The sequence below is a fragment of the Mus caroli genome, unplaced genomic scaffold, assembly GCF_978045245.1.
Source record: "Mus caroli unplaced genomic scaffold, Mus_caroli_1 scaffold_7, whole genome shotgun sequence".
Taxonomy (NCBI): Eukaryota; Metazoa; Chordata; class Mammalia; order Rodentia; family Muridae; genus Mus; species Mus caroli.
The window spans coordinates 91,440,645-91,468,280 of record NW_028227262.1 but is presented as its reverse complement, the minus strand read 5'-3'; the positions used below and the strand labels follow the sequence as shown (position 1 = coordinate 91,468,280).

General features: G+C 38.1%; 3 pseudogenes; 2 read left to right on the top strand and 1 right to left on the bottom strand.

Annotated features, from left to right (window-relative positions):
* Positions 1 to 6,627: 6,627 nt before the first annotated feature.
* On the top strand, positions 6,628 to 7,535 carry LOC110287608 (vomeronasal type-1 receptor 100-like; annotated as a pseudogene).
* Positions 7,536 to 16,288: 8,753 nt separating this feature from the next.
* LOC110287603 (vomeronasal type-1 receptor 48-like) lies at positions 16,289 to 18,398 on the bottom strand (annotated as a pseudogene).
* Positions 18,399 to 21,844: 3,446 nt separating this feature from the next.
* On the top strand, positions 21,845 to 23,165 carry LOC110287607 (protein GOLM2 pseudogene; annotated as a pseudogene).
* Positions 23,166 to 27,636: the final 4,471 nt, after the last annotated feature.

Below are 27,636 nucleotides of genomic sequence, written 5' to 3'. Positions count from 1 at the left end.
TATTAGAAAGTGCAATCTGCAAATTCATCTGGAATAACAAAAAACCTAGGATAGCAAAAACTCTTCTCAAGGATAAAAGAACCTCTGGTGGAATCACCATGCCGGACCTAAAGCTCTACTACAGAGCAATTGTGATAAAAACTGCATGGTACTGGTATAGTGACAGACAAATAGACCAATGGAATAGAATTGAAGACCCAGAAATGAACCCACACACCTATGGTCACTTGATCTTCGACAAGGGAGCTAAAAACATCCAGTGGAAGAAAGACAGCATTTTCAACAAATGGTGCTGGCACAACTGGTTGTTAACATGTAGAAGAATGCGAATCGATCCATTCCTATCTCCTTGTACTAAGGTCAAGTCTAAGTGGATCAAGGAACTTCACATAAAACCAGAGACACTGAAACTTATAGAGGAGAAAGTGGGGAAAAGCCTTGAAGACATGGGCACAGGGGAAAAATTCCTGAATAGAACAGTAATGGCTTGTGCTGTAAGATCGAGAATTGACAAGTGGGACCTCATGAAACTACAAAGCTTCTGCAAGGCTAAAGACACCATCAATAAGACAAAAAAACCACCAACAGATTGGGAAAGGATCTTCACCTATCCTAAATCAGATAAGGGACTAATATCCAATATATATAAAGAACTCAAGAAGGTGGACTCCAGAAAGTCAAATAACCCCATTAAAAAATGGGGCTCAGAACTGAACAAAGAATTCTCACCTGAGGAATACCGAATGGCAGAGAAGCACCTGAAAAAATGTTCAACATCCTTAATCATCAGGGAAATGCAAATCAAAACAACCCTGAGATTCCACCTCACAGCAGTCAGAATGGCTAAGATCAAAAATTCAGGTGACAGCAGATGCTGGCGAGGATGTGGAGAAAGAGGAACACTCCTCCATTGTTGGTGGGATTGCAAGCTTGTACAACCACTCTGGAAATCAGTCTGGCGGTTCCTCAGAAAATTGGACATAGTACTACCGGAGGATCCAGCAATACCTCTCCTGGGCATATATCCAGAAGATGTCCCAACCGGTAAAAAGGACACATGCTCCACTATGTTCATAGCAGCCCTATTTATAATAGCCAGAAGCTGGAAAGAACCCAGATGTCCCTCAACAGAGGAATGGATACAGAAATTATGGTACATTTACACAATGGAGTACTACTCAGCTATTAAAAAGAATGAATTTATGAAATTCCTAGCCAAATGGATGGACCTGGAGGGCATCATCTTGAGTGAAGTAACACAATCACAAAAGAACTCACACAATATGTATTCACTGTTAAGTGGATATTAGCCCAAAACTTAGGATACCCAAGATATGAGATACAATTTGCTAAACGCATGAAACTCAAGAAGAATCAAGACCAAAGTGTGGACACTGTGCCCCTTCTTAGAATTGGGAACAAAACACCCAGGGAAGGAGTTACAGAGACAAAGTTCGTAGCTGTGATGAAAGGATGGACCATTTAGAGACTGCCGTATCCAGGGATCCATCCCATAAGCAGCTTCTAAACGCTGACACCATTGCATACACTAGCAAGATTTTGCTGAAAGGACCCAAATATAGCTGTCTCTTGTGAGACGATGCCGGGGCCTAGCAAACACAGGAGTGGATGTTCACAGTCAGCTATTGGATGTATCACAGGGCTCCCAATGGAGAAGCTAGAGAAAGTACCCAAGGAGCTAAAGGGATCTGCAACCCTATTGTTGGAACAACATGATGTACTAACCAGAACCCCGGAGCTCTTGTCTCTAGCTGCATATGTATCAAAAGATGGCCTAGTCGGCCATCACTGGAAAGAGAGGCCCATTGGACTTGCAAACTTTATATGCCCCAATATAGGGGAATGCCAGGGCCAAAAGAATGGGAATGGGTGGGTAGGGAAGTGGGGGGCGCTATGGGGGACTTTTGGGATAGCATTGGAAATGTAATTGAGGAAAATATGTAATAAAAAAAAAGTTCTTTTCATGTAAATATTTAGAGTCTGATATAATGACTTATCTTGTTTTTTAATCTAATTTCTGTCATAGTTTTAATTAGGACAGTGTTGAATTATTAAAAAGTCAAAATTAAAAAAAAAAAAAAGAAAATACAGGGACAAAGAGTGGAACAGAGACTGAAGGAAAGGCCATAGAGAGACTGCCTGACCTGGGGATCCATCCCACATGCAGACAACAAACCTAGACACTATTGTTAATGCCAAGAAATGCTTGCTGACAGGAGCCTGATATAGCTGTCTCCTGAGAGGCTCTTCCAGAGTCTTAACATTACAGATGCAGTTGCTTTCAGCCAATCATCAGACAGAGCATGGGCACCCCAAATGGAGGAGTTAGGGAAGGACTAAACAAGCTGAAGGGGTTTGCAACCCCATAGAAAGAACAACATTATCAACCAAACAGACCCGGTCCCCAGAGCTCCCAGAGACTAAACCACCAACCAAAGTGTTTGCATGGAAGGACCCATAGCTCCAGCTGCATCTGTAGAAGAGGGTTGCCTTATGTGGCATTAATAGGAGAGGAAGCTCTTGGTTCTCTGAAGGATCAATGCCCCAGAATAGGGGAATGCTAGGGCAGTGAGTCAGGAGTGGGTGTGTAGGAAAGAGCACCCTCAGCAGGGCAGAGGGGAATGGGATAAGGGGTTTGTTAAGGGGAACCCGGGAAGGGGGATAACATTTGAAATGTAAATAAATAAAATAACCAAGAAAAAAGTTTTTAAAATTAAAAAAAAAATTGTGAAGAAACAAAATGAAGAAGATATCATAAGATTGAAAGATCTCCCATGTTCATGGATTGGTAGGATTAACATAGTAAAAATGCCCATCTTCGAAAAAGCAATCTATGAATTCAATGAAATTGCCATCAAAATTCTAACACAAGTTTTTACATAGGTTGAAAAAGCAGTCCTCAACTTAATATGGAAAAACAAAACCCAGGATAGCTAAAGCAATCTTGAGCCATAAAAGAATTTCTGGAGGTATCACTGTTCTTGATCTCAAGCAATACTACAAAGCAATAGTCATGAAAACTGCATAGTATTATTATATAAAGAGACATTTTGATCAATGGAATTGAAAGGAAGACCCAGAAATAAATACATGTACATAGGGATACTTGATTTTTATCAAATACGCTGAAAACCACACAATGGAAAAAAAGAAAGCATCTTCAACAAATGGTGCTGGTCTTCCTGAAAGCCTGTATTTAGAAGAATATAAATGGAGTCATATTCATTGCCCTGCACAAAAACTCAAGTGAAAATGGTTCCAAGACCACAACATTAAAATGGATACATTAAAGCTAATAGTGGAGAATGTTGAAAATAGCCTGGAATGCTTTGGTATAGGAGACAACTTCATGAACAAAATGCCAGGTGCTCAGTCTCTAAGATAAACAATTGATAAATGGAACCTCATAAAACTGAAAAGCTTCTGTAAGTCAAAGGACAGTGTCAATCCTGCAAAGTGGAAGCCTACCAGTTAGGAAATGATCTTCACTAATGATACATGTGACTGAGGGCTAATATCCAAAATTTATAAAGAACTCAAGGAGTTGGACACCAATGACCAAATAACCCAATTAGAAAAAAAAACAGTACAGAATTAAACAGAGAATTCTTAACAGAGCAATCTCATGTGGCCAGGAATCACTTACAGAAATGTTCAATGTCCTTAGTCATCAGGGAAATACAAATCAAAACGACCCTGATATTCCATCTTATGACAGTCAGAATGTTTAAATTCAAAACTTAAGGGATAGTACATTACATGCTGGTGAGGATAGGGAGAATGGAAGGAAACACTCTTTCATTACTGGTGGGACTGCAAACTGGTACATCCAACCAGGAAATTAATCTGGCGATTTCTCAGAAAATTGGAAATAGTTCTAGCTGAAGACCCAGTTATACAGCTCCTAGGCATATGCCCAAAATATACTGCATCATACTATAATGACATATACTCCAGTATGTTCATGGCAGCTTTATGCATAATAGCCATAAACTGAAAGCAACCCATATGTTCATCAACTGAAGAATGGATACAGAAAATGTGGTTCACGATGGAATAGCCCTTAGCTATTAAAAACAAAGACATGAATTTTGCAGGCAAACAGATGGAACTAGAAAATATCCCAAGTGAGGTAACCCTTATCTAAAAGGGCAAGTATGTTATGTGCTCACTGATAAATTTATATTAATTATAAAGTAGAGGATAACCATCATAAACTCCAGGAGTCAAAGAAATTAAACAAGAAGGAAGGCCCAGGTGAGGATGCTTGAAACTCTCTTAGAAGGGGAAACAAAATAATCATAGGAGGCAGAGGGAGGTAGGGAACTGCATGGGAGAAGAGATAGGGAAGTGTAAGGTCAGGATCAGGTATTAGGAGAAAGACATTAGAATGTGCTATAGGGATGAGAGAAAGAATGGAAATCTGTAGCTGTCTCAAAGAGAGGTGGGGTGGGAGGAATCTCTTGGAAGTCCAAGAGACCTGTTGGGTTGGGGAGGCTCCCAAGAGTCAATGTGGGTGACCTAAGCTGAGATGCCTAACAGTGAGGACATGAAAAAAGAAAAAGCCACCTCCTTTTCTGGGTGGGATAAGGACAACAACCCACTCACAAAGCTTTCAACACAAAATTCATCTAGTCTAAGAGCAATACAGGGACAAATATGGAGCAGAAACTGAAGAGAAGTTTAATTTGAGATTCATCCCCTGGGCAAATACCAGCCCCTGACACTTTTCATAATACTCTATTATACTTGCAGACATGAGTCTAGCATACTCTCCTCTGAGAGGTACTACCCAGCAGCTGACTCAGACAGATGCAAATACCCATAAATACTGATCTGAGTTTGGTGACTGTATTAGTCAGGGTTCTCTGGAGTCACAGAACTTATGGGTAGTCTCTCTATAGTAAAGGGATTTGTTGATGACTTAAGTCTGCAGTCCAACTCCCAACAATGAATAGCAGCAGCTGTGAATGGAAGTCCAAGGATCTAGGAGTTGCTCAGTCCCACAAGGCAAGCAGGCCAAGGAGAGAGAGTAAATATTCCTTCTTCCAATGTCCTTATATAGGTATCTAGCAGAAGGTGTAGCCCAGATTAAAGGTGTGTGACACCATGTCTTTAATCCCAGATGACCTTGAACTCAGAGGTCTCCCTGTCTTAATCTTCTGGAATTCATAGCCACTATGCCTCAAGATCTTCATGCCAAGAGCCTGGTCAGAAACTTGTGTCTCCTAGCTTCCATATTTGGATCACTGGTGAGCCTCTAATTCTGGATTGTAGTTCATTCCAGATATAGTCAAGTTGACAACCAGGAATAGCTACTACAGCAACTCATATTGAAGAATTGGTAGAAGGATTGAAGGTCCTGAAGGGGATAGAAACTCCACAGGAAGACAAAGAGAGTCAATTAATCTAGACCCTTGGCAGCTATTTGAGTCTGAGCCACCAACCAAAAAACATACTTAGGGTTGTTTGAAGGCCCTGGTACATAGGACTCCCTTGTCTGGCCTCAGTGGGAGAGAATGCTCCTACCTGGGCAGAGACTTGATGTGCCAGAGTTAGGACATTTAGGAGGTTAGGGTCTCCACCCTCTAAGGGGGGGAAGGGTTGAGGGATAGAGGGAGCAACTCTTCAAAGGTACCACTGAAAAGTCAATCAGGCTTCTGTGTTCTGCACTGATCTCAATTCTTAGCTTATATGCTCCCACAGAAAATCCTACAGAAAAACCCAGTGAGATCTTAACACTGTAGTGAGAATTTTGGTTTCTTCAATAAAACCACAGTAATATGATAAGAATATGTTTGTTTTAATCTTAGGTTGGGGATTTGTGGATGCTTCAGATTGTCCAAAGCAGCTATCAAAATAAACAAAAGAGAGCAAAACTAGACCATGGCCAGGATAGGGATAGGGGTGAGGATCAAAAGAGAATAGTATAGAAGAGTAGGAGTGGTATCATGAGAGAAATGAGAAAGATTTCTCATTTCTTTTGGGGAAAAGCAAGGTAAATACAGAGATGGGCAAAGGTAAAGGAGAGGAGGAGGACATAATTTATCAGAGAGTGAAATGGGCTCTAAGTGGCTTCTTTTCAGTTCCCATCTCATTTAAACCTTTTGTGAACTCCAATTCAGTATTAAAGAACCAACTCTCAGCTATCAACACAAAGACCCTTGTTTCCTTTTGATGGGAGAGGGATGTAAATCATTAACATTAATGTGATTAATGTTTTGTGCTCATTAATTCTGTTTTGGATATAAAGTATAAAATGAGGACATTTATATCAATAGGATTAGATTTCTAAGGCATTAGAATCAAGTACATCCAACAAAATTTCTAATATGTATAGATATGGCTGTGAATGCATTTATTATCTATTATAACCTAAACATACAGGAAATACATGGAAGATATATAGAAATGTAGGCTATGATGTACATTCTGGAACACAATAAGTTAAAGAAACAGGTTAATTAAGAATTAGTATAGAGAAAATAAAAAGGAATTAGTATAGAAAAAAGAAGGGTGATATAAACATACTGAGAGGCAATCACAAGTTTCATGTGTCCTCTGTTTTTGCAGATATATGAAGTGTGTTTCCACCATGCTCTTAAGATGAGTTCATTTACCTTTATGTCTTCATTAGAGAATATCCTTTATTTTCAAGATGGGCTTGGGGTCCTAGCCAATATAATTTTTCTTGTTTTCTATGTTTTCATAATCCTAGGTCACAGACCTAAGTCTGTGAACCTGATCTTCTGTCAACTGACTTTTGTTCATATAATGATGTTCCTTGCTGGAGAGAATTTTGGCTTGCAGACATATTTGAGTCACTGAATGTTGAAATTGACTTCAAATGTAAGGCAACTTTTTACACAAAGAGGGTGATGAGAGGCCTCTCTATCTGCATCACCTGCCTCCTGAGTATGTTCCAGGCTGTTACAATCAGCCACAGTACCTCTTTGTTGGCAAAATTTAAACATCATCTAAATAAATACATGATCTATGCTTTCCTTTATACTTGGTCTTTCGGTTTATCTGTCAGTCGTAAGCTGATCTTCGATGTTGGTGGTTTTACCAATGTGAGTGTGACCAACCAGATGAAGGTTTCAAAATCCTGCTCACTCTTTCCCATGAACTACATCATGAGAGGATTGATATTAACAGTGATAACCTCCAGGGATATATTTCTTGTAGGAGTCATGCTGATCACAACCATATACATGGTGAATATACTGTTCAGACATCAGAGGCAATGCAAGCATCTTTATAACATCAGCCATCTGAGAGCATCCCTTGAGAAAAGAGCCACCCAGACCACCATGCTGCTGGTGTTTTTCTTTGTGGTTATGTAGTGGGTGGACTTTATTATCTCATTCACCTCAGCCCTGTTATAGATGTATGACCCAGTCATCCTGACTGTTCAGAAGTTTGTGGTGAATACCTATCCCACAATTACTCCTTTGATATAAATCAGTTCTGATAAGAGAATAATCAAGGTGCTGAAAAACTTGCAGTCTTAGTTCAACTAGACTAAACATTTGTTTTTACTATTTTCTTTATTTACATTTCAAATGTCCCTCTTCTTCGTCTCCCTGATAATTGAAAAATAAATGAATAAATAAAATATTTATTTATGTATTTATTTACATCACAAAGGGTGTCCCCTCTCCCAGTCCTTCCTTTACAGAGTCCCTCTTTTCATATCTTCTTCTCTAGTGAGAGGGTGGGACCTCCCAGGTATCCCCCTACCCTGAAACATCAAGTCTCTACAGGGTTAGGATCATCCATTTCCTATGAGGCCAGACAAGGCAGTGCTATGTTCTAGGGGACATAGGTCCATCCCTGTATTTCTCTTTGGCTGGTGGCTCAGTCCCTGAGAGAGCCGCCAAGGATCTAGGTTAGTTGACCTAGACAGATACCAGGTACCAAAGTTAAATCAGGATCAGATTAATGATCTAAACAGTCCTATATTCCCTAAAGAAATAGAAGCAGTCATTAATAGTCTCCCAACCAAAAAAAAAAGCCCAGGACCAGATGGGTTTAGTGCAGAGTTCTATCAGACCTTCAAAGAAGATCTAATTCCAGTTCTTCACAAACTGTTCCACAAAATAGAAACAGAAGGTACTCTACCCAATTCATTCCATGAAGCCACAATTGCTCTGATACTTAAACCACAGAAAGATCCAACAAAGATAGAGAACTTCAGACCAATTTCCCTCATGAATATCTATGCAAAAATACTCAATAAAATTCTCGCTACCCGAATCAAAAAACACATCAAAACAATCATCCATCCTGATCAAGTAAGTTTCATTCCAGGGATGCAGGGATGGTTCAATATACAGAAATCCATCAACGTAATCCATTATATAAACAAACTCAAAGGAAAAAAAAAAAAACAAATGATCATCTCGTTAGATGCAGAGAAAGCATTTGACAAAATCCAACACCCATTCATGATAAAAGTCTTGGAAAGATCAGGAATTTGAGGCCCATACCTAAACATGATAAAATCTATTTATTTATTTTTTATTAGATATTTTCTTTATATATATTTCAAATGCTATCCCAAAAGTTCCCTATACCCTCCCTCTGCCCTGCTCCCCTACCCACCCACTCCTGCTTCTTGGTCCTGGCATTCTCCTGTACTGAGGCATATAAAGTTTGCAATACCAAGGGGCCTCTCTTCTATACCAGTACCTGGCAAATACAGAAGTGGATGCTCACAGTCATCTATAAGATGGACCACAGGGTCCCCAATGGAGAAGCTAGAGAAAGCAACAAAGGAGCTGAAGGGGTCTGCAACCCTATAGGTGGAACAACAATATGAACTAACCAGTACCCCCAGAGCTCATATCTCTAGCTGCACATGTAGCAGAAGATCTAAAAATTTTGACATCAACCAAACAAATAACCCAACTTAAAAGTGGAGTAGAGACTTAAGCAGAGAATTTTTAAAAGAGGAAACTCAAATGGCTTAGAAACATTAAAAAATTCAACTTCACTAGTCATCAGTTCAACGCAAATTAAAGAGACTTTAAGATTACCCTTATTCTTGACAGACTGGCCAACATGAATAATAGCAATGACATCTCATATAGGCAAGGATACAGAATAAGAAGAACACTCATACATTCTTCTAGGAAGCACAAACTTGTCCATTCACTATGTAATCAGTGTGGTGGTTCCTCAGTAAGTTGAATAGATCTACTTCAAGAAACATCTATACCATTCTTGGTCATACTCATCCTACTACAGAATTGGAAACAACATAGATATCCCTAAACAGATGAATAAGCAAAGAAAATGTGGCATATGAAGTGGAAATTTCTGTTTTCGTTGGAGACTTAGGTGTGTCATGTGATATTTTTCTGGAAGCTGTCTTATGAGAGGATGCTTTGCTGAGAACAGACACGTGGTGTTTTTCTTGAAGCTGTCTGGTGAAAGGGCATGTAATGGTTCACTTGAGTGGATGCTTGAGAGGAAATGTGATGTCTAGAAAGAGTATATGTATAACCCAAGTGACAATGGAGCCATTTCCTGGTGTAATCACATTAGGATTGGTCTCTTTATGATAAACTTGAGTTTGGGCTTACTCACCACTAACCCACCACTAACCCACAGTTTTTGGAGAGGCATCTGTGAACTCTCATTAGAACAGGTTTTATAGGGAAGGAAGTAAGTGATACAGGGTTTTGCTACCAAGCATCTAACTGAATGACTATTGTAAGCTGACAGGTAGGTGCTCTGAGGCAAGACCATATACAATCACAGACTGTCTGAAAGTACATCTGAAACAATCAGACTAATCTTGATTAACTGTTGCTGTTAAGTAGCTAGGGTGTAACTCTGGCCAAGGACAAGCCATGTGGTCTTTCTGCTATGTGGCTGTAGCTTGGATTCAGCTTTGGGTCAAGTTCTCAGACTTCTTTTCCTTTATCTTTTTAAGATAGAGGCTGGTTCTAAGATAGGGTTGGTTTGGCCTCTCAGTAATGGTTAACCCCAAATCAATTCATGGTGGAGCATTCATACTTAGAAAGTATCTGTTGACTATAACTAACTCAGTGAGGAAGTGGCTCCAATTGAAATTATTATCCACAAGTGATTTCTTTTCTTGAATGGGTTAACATTCTCCTGGTCTCTGTGAGCACATAGTTGACCAAATGCATTTTAAAAATAGTTTTTCAAGTACCCAACAAAAGCAATTTCTTTCATTTGGCAATGCCAGGAGTAAATCTTTAGATTTCTACATCAAAGTATATTAATTCTCCATTGTTCTATCATTAATTAGCTTAAAGGGATATATATTTCCTGCCTCTTCTGCTACATTCACTCCAGTAGTGACAAGTGCAACAGGCCCCGAAAACCTCAGTGATGTCCCGAGGCAAAAAGTTCACGGAAACTGAAACTTAGTCTCCTGGAATTGTAGCATCCTGTATAAAGAATGTTCCAATGTCCTTGTTTAGTTGGTAAGCAGATCTTAGTACTTTCCCCTAATATTCCTTTATTATAAGTGCTCCTAAGGATTGTTTTTTTATTATTATTATTTTTTTTAACATATAGCTAAGTTAGAGTCTAGGCAGTCCTTGATCCGACCTTGGGCATGGATAGCTAAGTCACTGCCCTACACATTAGGAAGGAAGAAGGAAGTTTGTGATCTAAGGGGGAACAAAAGTAGATACTTAGAACAATAGATAGCTGAGTTACACCCATACACAAGTATTTACAATGGCCTAGGGGGAAAGGTGGACTATACAATAGACTAGAATAGGAACTATGATGAGAGGAAGAAGCCCTTGCCCCTGACTTATAAGATTAAGTGGACCTTAGGTGGAGTTGCTTTTGAATCCCAATTGTTAACATTAAATTTTATCCCAGTTGGTTCCTGCCAGTCCTTCCGTGTTTGCATTCCTCTGTTTTGTGTAAGAATTCGGTAACCTCATTGTAACTTGCCATTGTGTGTCACCTAATTTCTCTATTTTCTTCTGTATAAAAATTTTGATGCTCGATTTGACAAATTACATTTGGATCCACACTCCCTTGTGTCGAGTCTGTCACCCCAATTCCTGCCGACTCTTTGCCCATCTGCTGGAACCTCTGTTTCCCAGGGATTGAGGGGGGTGTCAATTAGGTCCAGTCCATGGCACTCTTCCTCAAGATTTCATACTGGCCCACTATACTGACATTGTGTTGCTTAGACTAAGTAAGTAGAAAATATTGAAAGAACCTAGTGGGGAAACCCGACTCAATTCCTGATTCGGCGTGCACCCAAGAATCAGAAACAGAACAGAACATCTTGATGTAAAAACATGAGGTAGTTTAATGGCTGAGCTCTGAGTCTCATGCAGGAGACAGTGGTTTTGACCATGAGGCTTGGAAGCTAGGGGTTTTTATAGAAAAGGGGCTGGGGCTGAGGGAGGAATTGGTGCGGTTTCACATGAGTGGTTCATTCAAACATCAGCAGCCTGTTTAACATTTAACTTAGATCATAAGGGAGGGAGATAGGGAGGCACCAGGCCAGTCCAGCATGTCATTCTCTTTATCTCTCTTTATCTTTATGGCCAAGCAGCCTCACGAATATCTTAACGACAGGCTTTCCCGGGCATGTCCTGGCCTGTTCTGCTATGTTCTCAGCCCCAGGTTTCAAAGCTCACAAACAACTCTTTGGGCTATTTGACATAGATTACATGAATCACAGGTCTCAAGTTTTATTTTCTTTCAATATCAGCAATAAATGAATGAAAAATGCAGTAAATTCTTACCAAAAAGTTTAGTACAGTTACATATCCAGTCTGTAAAATATGTAAATTACTAAAAATTATTTTATATATTACTAAAATAGAATAAATGAATAAACATTAGAGTACAATGTAGACATAACATAAAAAATTATACCTTCTAATTGTGCATAGTTAGTCACCATTTTAGAAAAATTGGTATTTGTGATATTAAAACATTACATGTTGAAATAAACTTTTTTTTAATTAGGTACTTTCTTCATTCACATCTCCAGTGCTATCCCAAAAGTCCCCCACACCCACCCTGTCCCCACTCCCCCCCACACTCCCACTTCTTGGCCCTGGCATTCCCCTGCACTGAGGCATATAAAGTCTGCACGACCCATGGGCTGCTCTTTCCATTAATGGCTGACCAGGCCATCCTCTGATACATATGCAGCTAGAGACAGGAGCTCCAGGGGGGCCTGGTTAGTTCATATTGTTGTTTCACCCATAGGGTTGCAGTTCCCCTCAGCTCCTTGGATATTCTCTCTAGCTCCTCCATTGGAGGCCCTGTGATCCATCCAATAGCTGACTGTGAGCATCCACTTCTGTGTTTGCCAGGCCCCACCATAGTCTCACAAGAGACATCTATACTTTCTATTAGGTTTATAGTAATTGGTATTTATAACATATGGTTTATTTTAAAATGTAGTTAGTTTTATTTCAATTTTGGTGAAAGAATATTGAGACTGATAGTATAGAAGATAAAGTAGTTATTTATTTTACACGTACCTAGTGTTACAGAAGATAGCACAGTACTTCATTTCAAATGACATTACAGAGCCATAGTAAGAAAAACAGCACAGAATTTGGTAGCAAATTTGACATGAAATACTGGAATAGAACAGAAGAATGGAGTAATGGAATAGATATAAGGTTATATAGCTGCAGCCACAGATCTTTTACAAAGACACTAACAATACACACCGGAGAAGGGTCAGATGTCACTAAATATTGAGGGAAAATGTTATGTCCACATGTAAGATAATTAATCTATAGCCTTATCTCTTACACTACACAAAAATTACTTCCAATTGCCTTAAAGACATTAACATAAGATCTGAGTCTCTGAAAATATTAAAGGAAAAAGTAGGGGAAACACTTCAGCAAATAGGTATAGGCAAGGGCTTTTTATGTCAGAGTCCATGTAGTGAGGAAGTAAGACCAACAGTTGACAAATGTACCCTTGGGAAATTAAACATTTTCTGCATAGCAAAGAAATAGTGCAAAAAAGTAAAATGACAGTTCACAGAATGGGAGGAAAATCAGGGCCAGCTGTACATCCGAGAATATCCTAAATTACTAAAAACAAAACAAAACAACCCCCAAGAAAACTAAGCAAGAAATCAATCAATCCAAGTAATAAATGGGCTAATGACATACACAGAACTCCTATAACTCTATAAATACATAAGTAACTCAATTTGAGAAGAGGATCTAAACAGGATTTCTTTTTCAGAGATACAAATTTCCAACAAATGTGTGAAAACATGCACAGTATTACTCATTATCAGGGGAAGGCACACCAAAACAATACGGGATATCTCCTCCCATATATTAGAATAACTTTTATCAAGATCTCAACAGATAACAAATGTAAGAGTGCATAGATAAAAATGAATATGTCTTCATTTTTGGAGAAAGGTTAGATTGATGCAGGCACTGCATGAATGAGTATTATAGTTACTCACAGAGGATCATAGTAGAATCATGACATTCATACTATGATCTGAGTTTTGTGAAATTAATATAAGATATTAAATTGATATTCCAAAGAAATAATTGCTGTACTGTATTTATTTCTGTATTATTCATAAGAGTGAACAAAGGGAGGGACAGCTAAGTCTAAGGAATATTTAAGGGGTCATATGAAATTAAACACAGTAGATGCTTCCTAAAATATATAGATATATAAAGACGATCTAAATTAAATTGCCACATAAAATGGGAGACAAAACCCCAAATGAAATCCTTCATCACCAATGAAGCTTTCAGCACTGGCAATCAGTTCTATCTAATTGAGTTGTTGATTAAATGGGCTCTATGGGAACCTCCAAACAACCCAATGTATTGTCAAGGCTGTTGTATGTTCTCCACAAACTGACCTTAAAGCCGTATTCCTGAATGCAACACTTGCACAACTCATTGAACATGGTAAAATGAAGGTGGTGACTACTACAGACTTCACTCCTGTGGATCAGAATTTATGGTTCTGGAAGGAAACATGCATACTACCAAAGGAGAAAGGTCAACACCAGCCCATCTAAAAAAATCTTCAGTCTAAAATTGTGTGTCATTCCTATAAGATGTGCTCATGCAATAGTAGGCCGAATCTGTTTGGTTTAAAGCATGAAATCCATGAGATTGAAACCATACCCAGCACTGTAAAGAGCCTGAAATGAGATAGATGAAGGAGAAAATGATATACTAATGTCCTGAAAAAAAACTGTACTAATAAAAATGACATCTAATGACATACTGATAAACTCATAGATCTGAGTCTGCTTCCAACATCATTAAACAAGTTTCCTCCAGAAGATGGGAATAGATAGAAAATACACATAATGAGAGACATTAAGACGGTCAACCCTGTATGGAAAGTCTCCATAAAATTCTTCTCCACAGAGCACAAGGAATTCTGTGGAAAAGGTGGTAGAAAGACTAGAATAGCCAGAATGGATAGAAAGCTTCAAAGAAACAAAGCCTTATAAATATATCAAAATGGACATGCATTTAAACTCAGAGACTGTGGCAACATGCACAGGAACTGTTTGGGATGTGCCTGTGGTGTCCTAGAGTAGAACTGATACATATCCCCTCCATAATCCAACAGCTGTCTGCCTTTGAAGCAATTTGCAAATAAAAAAATTACTTTTCTTCATAATCTCACTGGAGAAACAGACTACTCTTAAGGGTAGGCTCTATGCCCTACAGTAGATGGACAACACAAAACAGTCTTAATGGAGTCTTTAGTGATCCTTTGCCTATATACTATGACTTCTGGTTTTGTATTTTTATAAGGTCTCTGTGTGAGAACTTGTGTGTTTCTGTGTCTGTCTGATTGTTGTGTTTTGCTTTGGAACGTTTTTCTTCTGTGTGTTTTGTCCTATTCTAATTTATTTATTTTCTTTTATATTATTGTTTATTTTACTCTTATTTCTTAGAAGCTTGCTTATTTTCTAAAGAGAGAAAGAAATATCAGTTTGGATAGTGAAGGAGGTGAGGAGGAACTCTAAGGAACAGCAGAAGAAGAAACACTAAACAGTTTATAGTGTATGATTTTTTTTCAATAAAAACAAGAGCACAGTTTTAAATGGGAGGGGGTATGGTGGTGAATACTTCTAATCCCATAACTGGAGAGGTAGAAACTGGAAGAGCCATGATATTATGATCTTCACCCACATCATAGACAGAGAGATACTCTATAAAGACACAAGGTGAATGGCATGTGAGGAACAACAGCCAAGGTTGTCTCCTGGCCTCCATGTGCACATATACACACATCCTTCAGCTGTACACACATACATACATACATGCATACAGATACATAATAAATACATTGTACAACATGCATGTATATATAAATTTTTTACCAATAATATTTCTATAACTGTAGATAGAAAAATATATAAACATACAGACACATAACATTTTTTACATAACTAATTAAGTAACTGTAGAAAAATCTAAATTTTTATACTCACATTAATTTTATGGATCCAAAGAAATTAAGGAACATAATTACAGCTACAATAAAAAATTGAAACTATTATTTATTTATGTGCATAAGTTCAAAATTTTTCAAAAGGGCTATCATCAAGGACCTTCTTTTCAGTAACTTCAGCATCAAACGAACATTTATGATATAAAGTAAAAAGTAGAAAGAGAATTTATGTGGAAATATCAACTTATTGTGCACAATTAACTTAACTCTATAGTACTTGGAAACAGAAATGTCAAAAAATATATGTATAATACCACTAAATTGATTTAAATCAAATGAAGAATCTTGCTTTGCTACTTAAACCATTGAAGTTAAAAATGAAACATTCCAGATGCATATGTAGAAGAGGATGGCTTAGTTGGTCATTAATGGGAGGAGAGACCCTTGGTCCTGTGAAGGTTCTATGCCCCAGTGTAAGGAAACGCCAGGGCCAGGACGCAGGAGTGGGAGGGTTGGTGAGCAGGGGGAAAGGACAGGGGATAGGGGTTTTCAGAGGGGAAACCAGGAAAAGGGATATCATTTGAAATGTAAATAGAGAAAATATCTAATAAAAGAAAAAGAAAAAAGAAAAAAAAAGAAACAAAGCTTGTGTATTTTAGAAGTAAAATAATTGGGTCTGCACAGAATAACTCCTTATAACCATCTGTATGTGTAATTCCTGGAGATCCTATGTACTCTTCTTACTTCTGTGGGCACTGGGAATATACAGTGCATGCATGCATGCTAACATGATACTTATACATATAAGTAAAAGTAAATTAATAGGTCTTTAATGAAAAGAAAAAAACATATTTAAAAAACATTCTGGCAGTGCTTTGACTGCCTGCTTTTCAACATAATTATTATTCTATTTTCAGAACTGATCTGTACCAAAGGAGTAATTGTGGGAAAGGCACACATCACAAACTTCTGAACAGTCAGGACAACTGGGTCATACCTCCACAACAGGACTGAGGTGGATGAGATGATGAAGTCCACCCAGTACATGACCACAAAGAAAACCACCAGCAGCAAGATGGTCTGGGTGGCCCTTTTCTCAGGGGAGGCTCTCAGGTGCCTGATGCTATGAAGATGCTTGCATTGCCTCTGATGCCTGAACAAGATATTCAACATGTATGTGCTTGTGCTCAGCATGACTCCTACAAGAAACACATCTCTGGACATTGTCACAGTTAAAATCAATCCCCTGATGATGTAGTTCATGGGGAAGAGTGAGCAGGATTTAGTGACCTTCATCTGGTGGTTTTCACTCACATTGGTAAAACCAGCAACATAGAAGATCCACCTACTACTGAATGACAAATTGAAAGAACAAATACAGAAGAAAGCATAGATCAAGTACATTTTCAGTCTTCGTTTGAATTTTGCCAACAGTGATGTACTGGGACTGATTGTGACAGCCTGGACCACACTCAGGAGGCAGGTGGTGCAGATAGAGAGGCCTCTCATCACACTGCTTATATAAAATAGTGTCTTACATTTGAAGTCATTCTCAATGTTCAGTGTCTCAAATATGTCTGTAATCCAAATATCCCCTGCAGCGAGGAACATCATTATGTGAACGAAGGACAGTTGACAGGAGATCAGGTCTGTGGGTTTAGGTCTGTGACCTAGGATTATGAAAGTATAGAAAAAAAGAAGAAACATATTGGCTAAAACTCCAAGTCCAGCTTGGAAATAAAGAACATTCTTGAATAAGGAGATAAGTGAAGAGTGTATTTTTGTTTGTTTGTTTGTTTGTTTTCGAGACAGGGTTTCTCTGTGTAGCCCTGGCTGTCCTGGAACTCACTTTGTAGACCAGGCTGACCTTGAACTCAGAAATCCACCTGCCTCTGCCTCCCAAGTGCTGGGATTAAAGGGAGTCTATTCATCTTAGGACCATAATAGAGGTTTACTTCACATATCTGGAAAAAAGTAACAGATTATTATGGTTATGAATGTTCCTAGATGTCTCCCAGGTTAGTCCCCATCACAACACCTTTGTGAGAGGGAACTTCAGATTAAAGAACTAACTTCCATATACCAAGACAAATTGTGTTTATCTTTTCTTTTTGGAGGAAAAAAATATAAATTGTTAATAGAATAGAATAGAGCTTCTTAGGTTTCTATGTTGATATTTTACCTACTTACCTCTTTGTTTAGTATTTATCTCCTACCTCTAAGAAGGCCCCCTTTTCCTATTTTTCTTATTTGATACCTGTACCCTGCTTTTCTGCTCTTTATTGCTCCAGCTCCCTCACCTACCCTGCAATGGTCCTATTTTGCTTTCCTGGTTTCTGTTGTTACTACATGCTACATAATCACATCTGAAGATGTGGAGCTGAGAGCCTCTAGCAAGAGGCAATATATAACATTAAGTCATACACTGTTTTCAACACATTATGTCAAACATGAAACCCTGAAGATGACCAGGGTTCATCACCATAATGATCCTGTTAGTGAATTTCTGTCTTAAAAGAGATTCCTTCTTATGCAGTGGAAAACAAGTTCCCAAGTGTTATCATATGTCATCAGTAACCACACACTTTTTACAGTTTTACTCAACAGTCTTATATTTAGTGCCTATTTTAGTTATTTGGCCTACTTACTACCAGAGATCATCTAGTAGCATACCCATTAATATGATTCCATAAATCAATCATTTCATAGTCACATGATTTTAGCTCCCCCAAAACTTAATCTTGTAAAGGGATGGATCATCCCAGTTGCCAGAGCCAAGCTTCTGATTATTTTGCCAACATATGTTTACTACACATTGAGGTTCTGCTTTTAAAAGCTCTGGATTTATGCTGGAGAGATGGCTCAGTGGTCAAGAGCACTTCTTGCTTTGGAACGACCTGGGTTTGATTCTCTAGAATGACATCATGGCTTGGAACCATCATGACTCTAGATCACAGGGATGCATTGCCCTGTATGAAATGCATGTAAGTGGTGCACACATAATACATGTATGCAAAACATATGTAAAATAAGGTAAATGAACAAGGCTCCAGGATAATTGCGAGAGGCCAGCTCCTGTGTTCTTGTTTTCTCTTGAAGGTACCCAAGGGTAAAGAGTATCCACGGGGGCAAGACTTGGTTTTGCAAAAAATTAGGGTTGCTTTTTAATTTTAAAACATTTACCTGTCTTAGGTCTATGTTACTTTGCAACAGTAGTTGGCCTCTCTGACTGAGTTCCTTTGATGGCAGAAACAGCAGAGTATCTGGCCTTTAGCCTCTCAGTGTAATACAGCAGAGGTGTTAAGTAAGGAATTAATTGCTAGGTATTTTCCCTAGCCCAGAAGCCTCACTTCAAGCTTGGTGGGAAGGAGGGAGGTTTAAACCAATAAACTTTTATTGAATATGGAGAAAAGAGTCACTCACAGATGAAAAAACTTTTACCCAAGAAAATATGTCTAACCTCAATACATTCATATACAAATCTATGAATATACACTCATATACCTTTATGATACGATTTAGGCTCAGGTACTTACTTTTCTTATAATTACTTACTTATATACACACAGCTATACTTACATAAGCATATGGATCAAAAGCCCAAGTGTAAGTACAGAAAGAACTCGCTCAATCTGGATGAAAAATGAACTCCAATCTTTGTTGCATAGAGAAAGAAAAAGCTTCTACCCTTTCATTGTAAATGAATTAAACCCAAGTCTGTAAGAAAAAGCTTTATCCTCTTTAGTAAGACTAAGCTCTGTTGTTAAGAACAGAACTGTTCTGCCCCATGCTAAGGAGAAGACTGCCTGCTCTTTCTGCTTTCTTTGCAGGTTCTTTGTCCCTCTTTCTCTGCATTCTGTCTACCTCTCTCTTCTTATATTCATCTTATTTCTGAAGGAAAGAAGGGAAAATCTATCAGACTATCCTCTCCTAATTTTTAAGTAGCTCTCTAAATTTCTAAGTTACTATACTCTTCTGCCCATCTTCTAATCCTCCTTCTAATCCTGCTCTTTCCTTCTGCTCTGCTGTAATAATGTCATATAATGTAATTGTTCCTAGTTTTGGGGTTTTTTTGTAGCTTTCCTAGGGGTATAGATCACATGATAAAAGTTTACCATGAGCTTATACATGAATTCAAATCATAAATTGTATAAGAAATTTACAGCAGAGATGTTTACGTACATTCTCATTAAGACTAGACATTTCTGTGCATGGTGGTACACACCTTTAATCCCAGCACTCAGGAGGTAGAGGTAGGTGGATTTCTGAGTTCGAGGCCAGCCTGGTCTACAAAGTGAGGTCCAGGACAGCCAGGGCTATACAGAGAAACCCTGTCTTGAAACCTCCCCCCCACCCAAAAAAAAAAAAAAAGACTAGACATTATCTGTCACTAGCTCTCCAGGTTCATCAAAAGCTAACAAACAAACAAACAAACAAACCCATAATTTCTGTACTAAGTTGTCATTGAAACTCAGCCAATATTTTATCCTCTGTTCTTACATCTATAGTCATCAGTTAATTTCCTTTTATGGCCTTCAGTTAATTGTTTTACAATCACTTAGAATGTGTTCTAGGTTGTAAATACCTGGTTTTTTATCTCAGAAGCAATTTGTTACACTTGGAGACCAGCAGAGCTCTAATTTCAGTTTTCTTATCAAAAATGGCTATAATAACAGTCTCACTATCAAGGGCTTAATAATTACTAATATTTTTGAGAAATTCTTACTATATCATTATTCAGAATTAAGAAATCATCCATTTGTCTATGCAGCATCACTATATGACAGTATTCATTGATTTGAATAAATCTGCTCAAAAGTGTGGGCTAATACTTAGTGATACACACACACACACACACACACACACATATATATATATATATATATATATATATATATATATATATAGAGAGAGAGAGAGAGAGAGAGAGAAAGCATAGCAGAAATCTTTCCTAACATGTAGTTACTTCAGCTTTGTGTAGAAGGGCTCATATACCATAGTTGTACAGTCCATGTTGAAACCACCTCAGGGAGATCACCTGCTAGGTGATTATCCTAGATGGTTCCTGGCAGATAATGCTTATTTCAAGCCTTGGTCTCAAAACTGTAAGAATTGTAGCCCAATTCTAGTTTTAAAAGTACAGTGGATAAATCATGTAACATGATTATTAATTATACATTAATAATTTGTTAATATATCACCCCAATAGTATGAAATGATGATTACATAATAAGGTAAAAGATAGTAATCTAAAATATTTCTTTAATCCTAAAGATATGAATTCATTTTCTCTACTTCATATTCATTGCTTTGGTAAATAATTATCATTTACAAAAAATGATACATCTTCTAATTCATCACCTGGAATCTTTCTTTTGAGAATACTGGAGCTGAAAGTTGATGAAAAATGGCCATTGCTGCCATAGGTAAAAACATAAATATGTGCATGAGTTGTTAATACAGATACTCACTAAGAAAAATTCTGTTGTATTTGAAAAGAAAATTGCAGTGTTGGGGGCTTCTACATTAGTTTCACTTGTATTCTTTAGTTGTAAGTAGTAAAACCCAGGGTATATCCATAACCATTTATAATAGTGGAGTGAACACCCTGATTAAATTGGACAGTCAAATGACTTAGCATTCTGCAGCCAGCTATCTGAAGAGGCATACACCAACAACAAAAACAATGAAGACAAAGCAGAAAAGAAAGCAAGAAAGCAAGAAAGCAAGAAAGGAAGGAAGGAAGGAAGGAAGGAAGGAAGGAAGGAAGGAAGGAAGGAAGGAAGAAAGAAAGAAAGAAAGAAAGAAAGAAAGAAAGAAAGAAAGAAAGAAAGAAAGAAAAACAGAAAAAGCTACTTCATGGAAAGTCCTAAATTCTTCCATGAAAAAAAAAATCCCTCTGCTCTTCATAATCACAATATATGATTTTACAACAGCCTTGTTTTATAAATTTAGAGGAATCTTTGTATTCTATGTTTTGGAAATTTAATAGGATAAGGAACATACAAATATACTAAATCTTATGTATCATTTTCATTTTAAGCTTCACCACATTTAGTTAGTAATGACCTAAAAGCTGTATAAGAGATCTGCTCAGAGAGAACATAAAGTGAGCATGTGACTTTCAGGTGACAAGTGAAATTGTTGTCTGATGTACTGTCCTCTGTCAGCAACATGACAAATTCTTTAGAGCCCGCTTCCCTGCGGCGGGAGTCCGCTGGCCTTAGACTCTCTCGGAGGGGGGCGCGGCGGGGGCGCAGAGGGGGCGGGGAGGACCCGCGACGCCCCGCCCCTCTCCGCGCTCTGGCGGCTCGGCCTGTCCCTTGGGGTCCGGGTCCCGAGGCCGCTGAGACAGCAGGCCGGCGCTGCCCGCAGGTGTCGGCAGCAGCGGCAGAGCCACCGGCCTCATGGTGGGTTTCGGGGCCAACCGGCGGGCGGGCCGCCTGCCGTCCTTCGTGCTGGTGGTGCTGCTGGTAGTCATCGTCGTCCTTGCCTTCAACTACTGGAGCATCTCCTCCCGCCACGTTCTGCTTCAGGAGGAGGTGGCCGAGCTGCAGGGCCAGGTCCAGCGCACCGAGGTGGCCCGCGGGTGCTTGGAGAAGCGCAATTGGGATCTCTTGCTCTTGGTGGACACGCATAAGAAGCAGATCGACCAGAAGGAGGCCGATTACGGCCGCCTCAGCAGCCGGCTGCAGGCCAAGGAAGGCCTGGGGAAGAGATGCGAGGATGACAAGGTTAAGCTACAAAACAACATATCATATCAGATGGCAGACATACATCATTTAAAGGAGCAACTGGCTGAGCTTCGTCAGGAGTTTCTTCGACAGGAAGATCAGCTTCAAGACTACAGGAAAAATAATACATACCTTGTAAAGCGGTTAGAATACGAGAGTTTTCAGTGTGGACAGCAGATCAAGGAGTTAAGAGCACAACATGAAGAAAATATTAAAAAATTAGCAGATCAGTTTTTGCAGGAACAAAAGGAGACCCATAAGATTCAATCAAATGATGGGAAAGAATTGGGTAGAAACGATCATGGAGCACCTAAAAATATTCCAAATGTGCCTGAAAATGATGCAAATAAGAATGAGGACCCCTCAAGCAATCATCTTCCACATGGGAAAGAACAACTCAAACGAGTTGGTGATGCAGGGATGCCTGGAGTAGAAGAGAATGACCTAGCAAAAGTAGACGAGCTTCCTGCTGGTTCACATCTAAACCAGAATGAAAATCCCAGTACTTCAAAACAGAACCCTTCAAATCCTCTTCAGCACATAATTCCAGGCCCAAACTTGGATCGGGAGCCCAGAATTCAAACAGACTCGCTAAAGCAGGCCACCCGGGACAGAGCCAATGATTTCCACAAGTTGAAGCAAAATGATGAAGAACGGGAGCTTCAGATGGATCCTGCAGACTATGGCAAACAGCGCTTCAGTGATGTCCTTTAAGTCTAAGGGATTCCCAAAACCCAAAGTGCTGTGCAACAGATCATCTCTACTTGTCAATTTTGACTTTTGCTGTAAAGATCAGTTGTATCAGTTGTAAAGATACATTGAGATAGATTTAAGGAAATTTTAATGAAGGAATGTACCGATGTACATATGTGAACTTTTTCATATTATATTATCAAAGCAGATACTTTTTTTTGGTTACTACACAGCTGGGCCAAAAACAGTTAATCTTTGCATTTTAAAGGAAACTAATGTAAATTTCACATTTTATTGAGCCTAATTTTTTTTTCACAAAGAGACAAACAGGAACAAATGGTTGTACAGGTTATATGCTGCACGCAGTATAACCACAATGAGAACTTATTCGGCTGAAAAGTCCACATTACTACATTTTTGTTCCCCCATAGGTGTCTTCTACTACCCCTCAGTTAACACTCTTGAAGAAGTTCTGCTAGAATAGTTACACAGAAGAGGGGAGGCTGGATGCCAAACAGTGGGCAAATGTACAGAATGGCCTTCTACTCCTTTTATCTTACATGGGCCCTGATGTGAGTGTGCTGAGGCCTGATGAAAGCCTAGGTCATCGTTACATCGTTACCATATCTATCAGTAGTTCCTTACTTGGTTCTTGAAGTTGTGGAATGCATGATTGACAGTGTATTTTTATTTTTCAAGTAATACCAGAACCGTTTAACTCTGGTCAGCACTGGCTAAAATTCTTTCTATTTTCAGAGCTCAAGCTGGTGAATACGTTCACCAGTTAAGAGTCAGACCCTGAGAGACTGAATCCACTTTGAAATGAGTCTGCAATCCGTACAGCAAAGCTTTGCTGGTAGTTTTAATGATCGTATTTGATTAGACTTTTCCAGAACTACTAAGTAAGGGATTTTAACAAGTTTTTATTAATGAACAGATGAATAGAAGTACCGTGAAGTCTACAGCTATTTTATTGAAATAGCTGAAAACTTTGTAATAAAAAATGAGTATTTGTAATTAATGTTAGTTAAGAACCCACCAAACTCATTTGCTAGACTTACAGAATTATTTTCAGTGCATTGTGTCTTTTGACATTATTCATTAGGATATATAAGCTAGCTAATCCTTGTTTACTGATTTCAAGCACTTTTAATTTTTTTGTGTTCCCTAAAAATTAAAGGTGTTGATCATAAGGCTGTTAATCCCAAGGCTATTATTCCTTTTTTTTTTTTAAGAAGGGCTGCTATTAATTACACATAAGCATGAAATACTGGAGAGTGACTGTAGCTCAGATGTGCGAGGCCTGGGTTTAATTCAAACACTGAAAATCAGCAGACAAGTAAGTAGACATGAAAAGTCCCCACACTAAGGCTCTAATCCAAATACTAACAGAAGAATTGTTCACCTGCTGACATCTGAAGTCAGTTCAGTCCTTATAGTTCAGTTCAAAGTTATTTAATGGCCAGGAAAAGATGGAATAATTTATTAAAATTTGTTTTTCTACTATCTCAGATTATATACCACTGGGCATATATCACAACTGCAATCCTAGTGTTGAGGAAACGGAAACAGGTGTGTCCCTGAGGCTCACTGAATAACCATCCTGGCCTAATTAGCAAGTTCCAGGTCCCTGTAAGGGACAATTGTTCCTGAGGAACACACACACACACACACACACACACACATAAACAAGTTGACCCTCTGGCTTCCACATATACTCATAAACACCTGTACCTACATGTGCACACATGTAACTGCACGCACACATACCCACACACCAAGAAACCAAACAGTTCATGATTTTGTTATCAGTAAAGCTAGGCCTCTGTAGTAATAAGTATGGTTCACATTAAAATGCAGTCAAAGGGGAGTGACATACAACCACGGGCATTAGGACGGGGAGCTGAACCTACAGCTGCCTAGTGATACTCCATACTTGATACTGTAGAACTGTACAGACAAAATCATAAAGATGCCTGCTGGTTCCTCTGTCATAAAAGTGGTCACTTGATTTTATGGTACCTATCTATCTTTATATGGAAAAATTTCAATTAGCAGCCTAGACATTTTATAAACTGAGGAATCTTGGACCAATTGATAATATTTCTGACTGTATTAACATTTTAGTGCTATAAAATACTATGTGGATCTCTTTAAATTGTGACATTCTACAGTCTGTATTAGACATGCTATTTTGTTCTGTTTACAGTGTTTTACTTCTGCCTTAAGATTTAGGGATTTTTTTTTCATTTTGTTATATTTTAATATATTTTTGCCCTGAATTAAGTGTTAATTTGATGGGAACTCTGCTTTTAAAAAAATCATCACTTTCTGGGTTCTAATAAATTAAAAGTTAAACTTGTAAAAAAAAAATCTTTAGAAATCTCATAAAAATGAAGGGCTTAATCACTCAAATTCGTTCCGTGATATTTTTATGAAATATATAATGCCAGCAGGAATTATTACTTTTTAAATAAGTACTAATTCATAATATTTACCTGATAATCTTAAATAACTTAAATATATGAATTGTTCTTTGGAAGTTGAGTTTAGTGTAAGTCTGTAAGCACGCAGACACTGACTAGAATATTACACTTTCACACTATGAGCCAGTTCTCAGAGGTGAAGCAGCAGCAGCTGCAATGTCACTGCAGAGACTGTGGGGAAGCATTCATACCCACAGCTTCATCATAAATTGTGTTGTGTGAGTTTGGGAAAGATAAGAATACGTTCACTGAAAGTGTGTGTGTGTGTGTCCATGTTTGTGTATGAGTGTGTTTGTGTGTGCTTGTGTTTTGCATTTTGTATCTATTAGAGGAAACCTTAGGGATTTTGACTTTAGAAATTTTATATCATTTAAGAAATGATGGTTTTTTTCTCACTGGCAAGGAAAAGCTTGTTCAATATTTCATAGTATCAGTGTAACATGGTTCAGTCTAGAAAACTTGAAATAAGAAAAATGAATTCATTTTAATAAAAAGACTAAAATTCCTATGGAATTTACATTTATATAAAGTTAACACAAAAAATTTAACAAATGATTTGATATTTTCAGATGTTTGAAGTACATATAAAAGATCTGATTTATTAGAAATCATTGCAATAGATTAAATGAATCTATATAAAAATTTGAAACTTATATGATGTTAAGAATGTTTTATGCCTTACTAGGCCATGATTTGAAACTTTCCTAAAAATTCCCAGGTATACGCAAACTTACCAGACTAGAATATTACATATATACCCTAAATTTATATTTGTTTGATATTTTTAGCTTTTGGTTAATATAAATAACTGAATACAGTTAGTTAATGAGAAAATGCAATTCAGTATGATACAAATGTATTAATATTATAAATGTCCTCCTACACACCAATAAATGTCAAGTCTTCGTTTTTCACACTCTAAGATATCTCAGGTATCTTGTCACAAGAATGGAACAGTAACACAATTTCCAATACCTAGGTGGAACTTGATCTTACTATTATTACAGCATACACTCAGAAAAATGCTGTCAGATGTGCTCCTAAAAATATGACATCTGCAACTACTTTTTACACATATAAAAATGTGCACTCATTTCATGATGTGCTCATTCGATATATAATATGCATTGATAGTCTTCACTCTATTAGCTTTTCTTTCTCTCTACCCATACTTCTGCTAGGCACTTGTCCTCTTTGCAATAGCTCTTTCTACTGTTACATATAATCAGAGATCACATTAAGGGAAATCTATGTTCTTTCCTAGATCATTACACTTATATCTTTTATGTCTACAAGCTTCTGATGTATACTTACTAAACAGTACCGCTGAAAAGCAATACTCTAATCAGAAGTTCTCAAACCTCATTTTAGAGAAAATCCTGTTTCCTTCTACCACCTACTTACAGCTTTTACTAAAATGAAGAGAAAAAGAAACACTCACCAAGCTTATCCTTTGATAAACATTCTTGAAGAATGAGGCTCCTAAAAGTAGAAATAAGGAAGAAATATCATCACTTCATCTCCCTCTAGACCCACAGTTATCATGTCATGTAGGCATGTCAGGTAGGCAATTGTGACCTTGAGGTGATTACAAAGTAGGAACAGCTGAGCTCTTGGTTTCTCATGTGTGAGCCATATCTCTCCAGGCTATATCTGTCTGTGTAGATTGATTGATCCCAGTTTTGTGGACAAAACAATAGGAAGAATAATACTTTCTCATTTAAAAGGAGTAAGAACAGAGCTAAACAAAGAATTCTCACCTAAGGAATACCGAATGGCTGAGAAGCACCTGAAAAAATGTTCAGCATCCTTAATCATCAAGGAAATGCAAATCAAAACAACCCTGAGATTCCACTTTACACCAGTCAGAATGGCTAACATCAAAATTTCAGGTGACAGCAGGTGCTGGAGAGGATGTGGAGAAAGAGGACCACTTCTCCATTGTTGGTGGGATTGCAAACTTGTACAACCACTCTGGAAATCAGTCTGATGGTTCCTAAGAAAATTGGAAATAGTACTACTGGAGGATCCCGCAATACCTCTCCTGGGCATATATCCAGAAGATGTTCCAACTGGTAAGAAGGACACATGCTCCACTATGTTCATAGCAGCCTTATTTATAATAGCCAGAAGCTGGAAAGAACCCAGATGTCCCTCAACAGAGGAATGGATACAGAAAATGTGGTACATTTACACAATGGAGTACTACTCAGCTATTAAAAAGAATGAATTTATGAAATTCCTAGGGAAATGGATGGACCTGG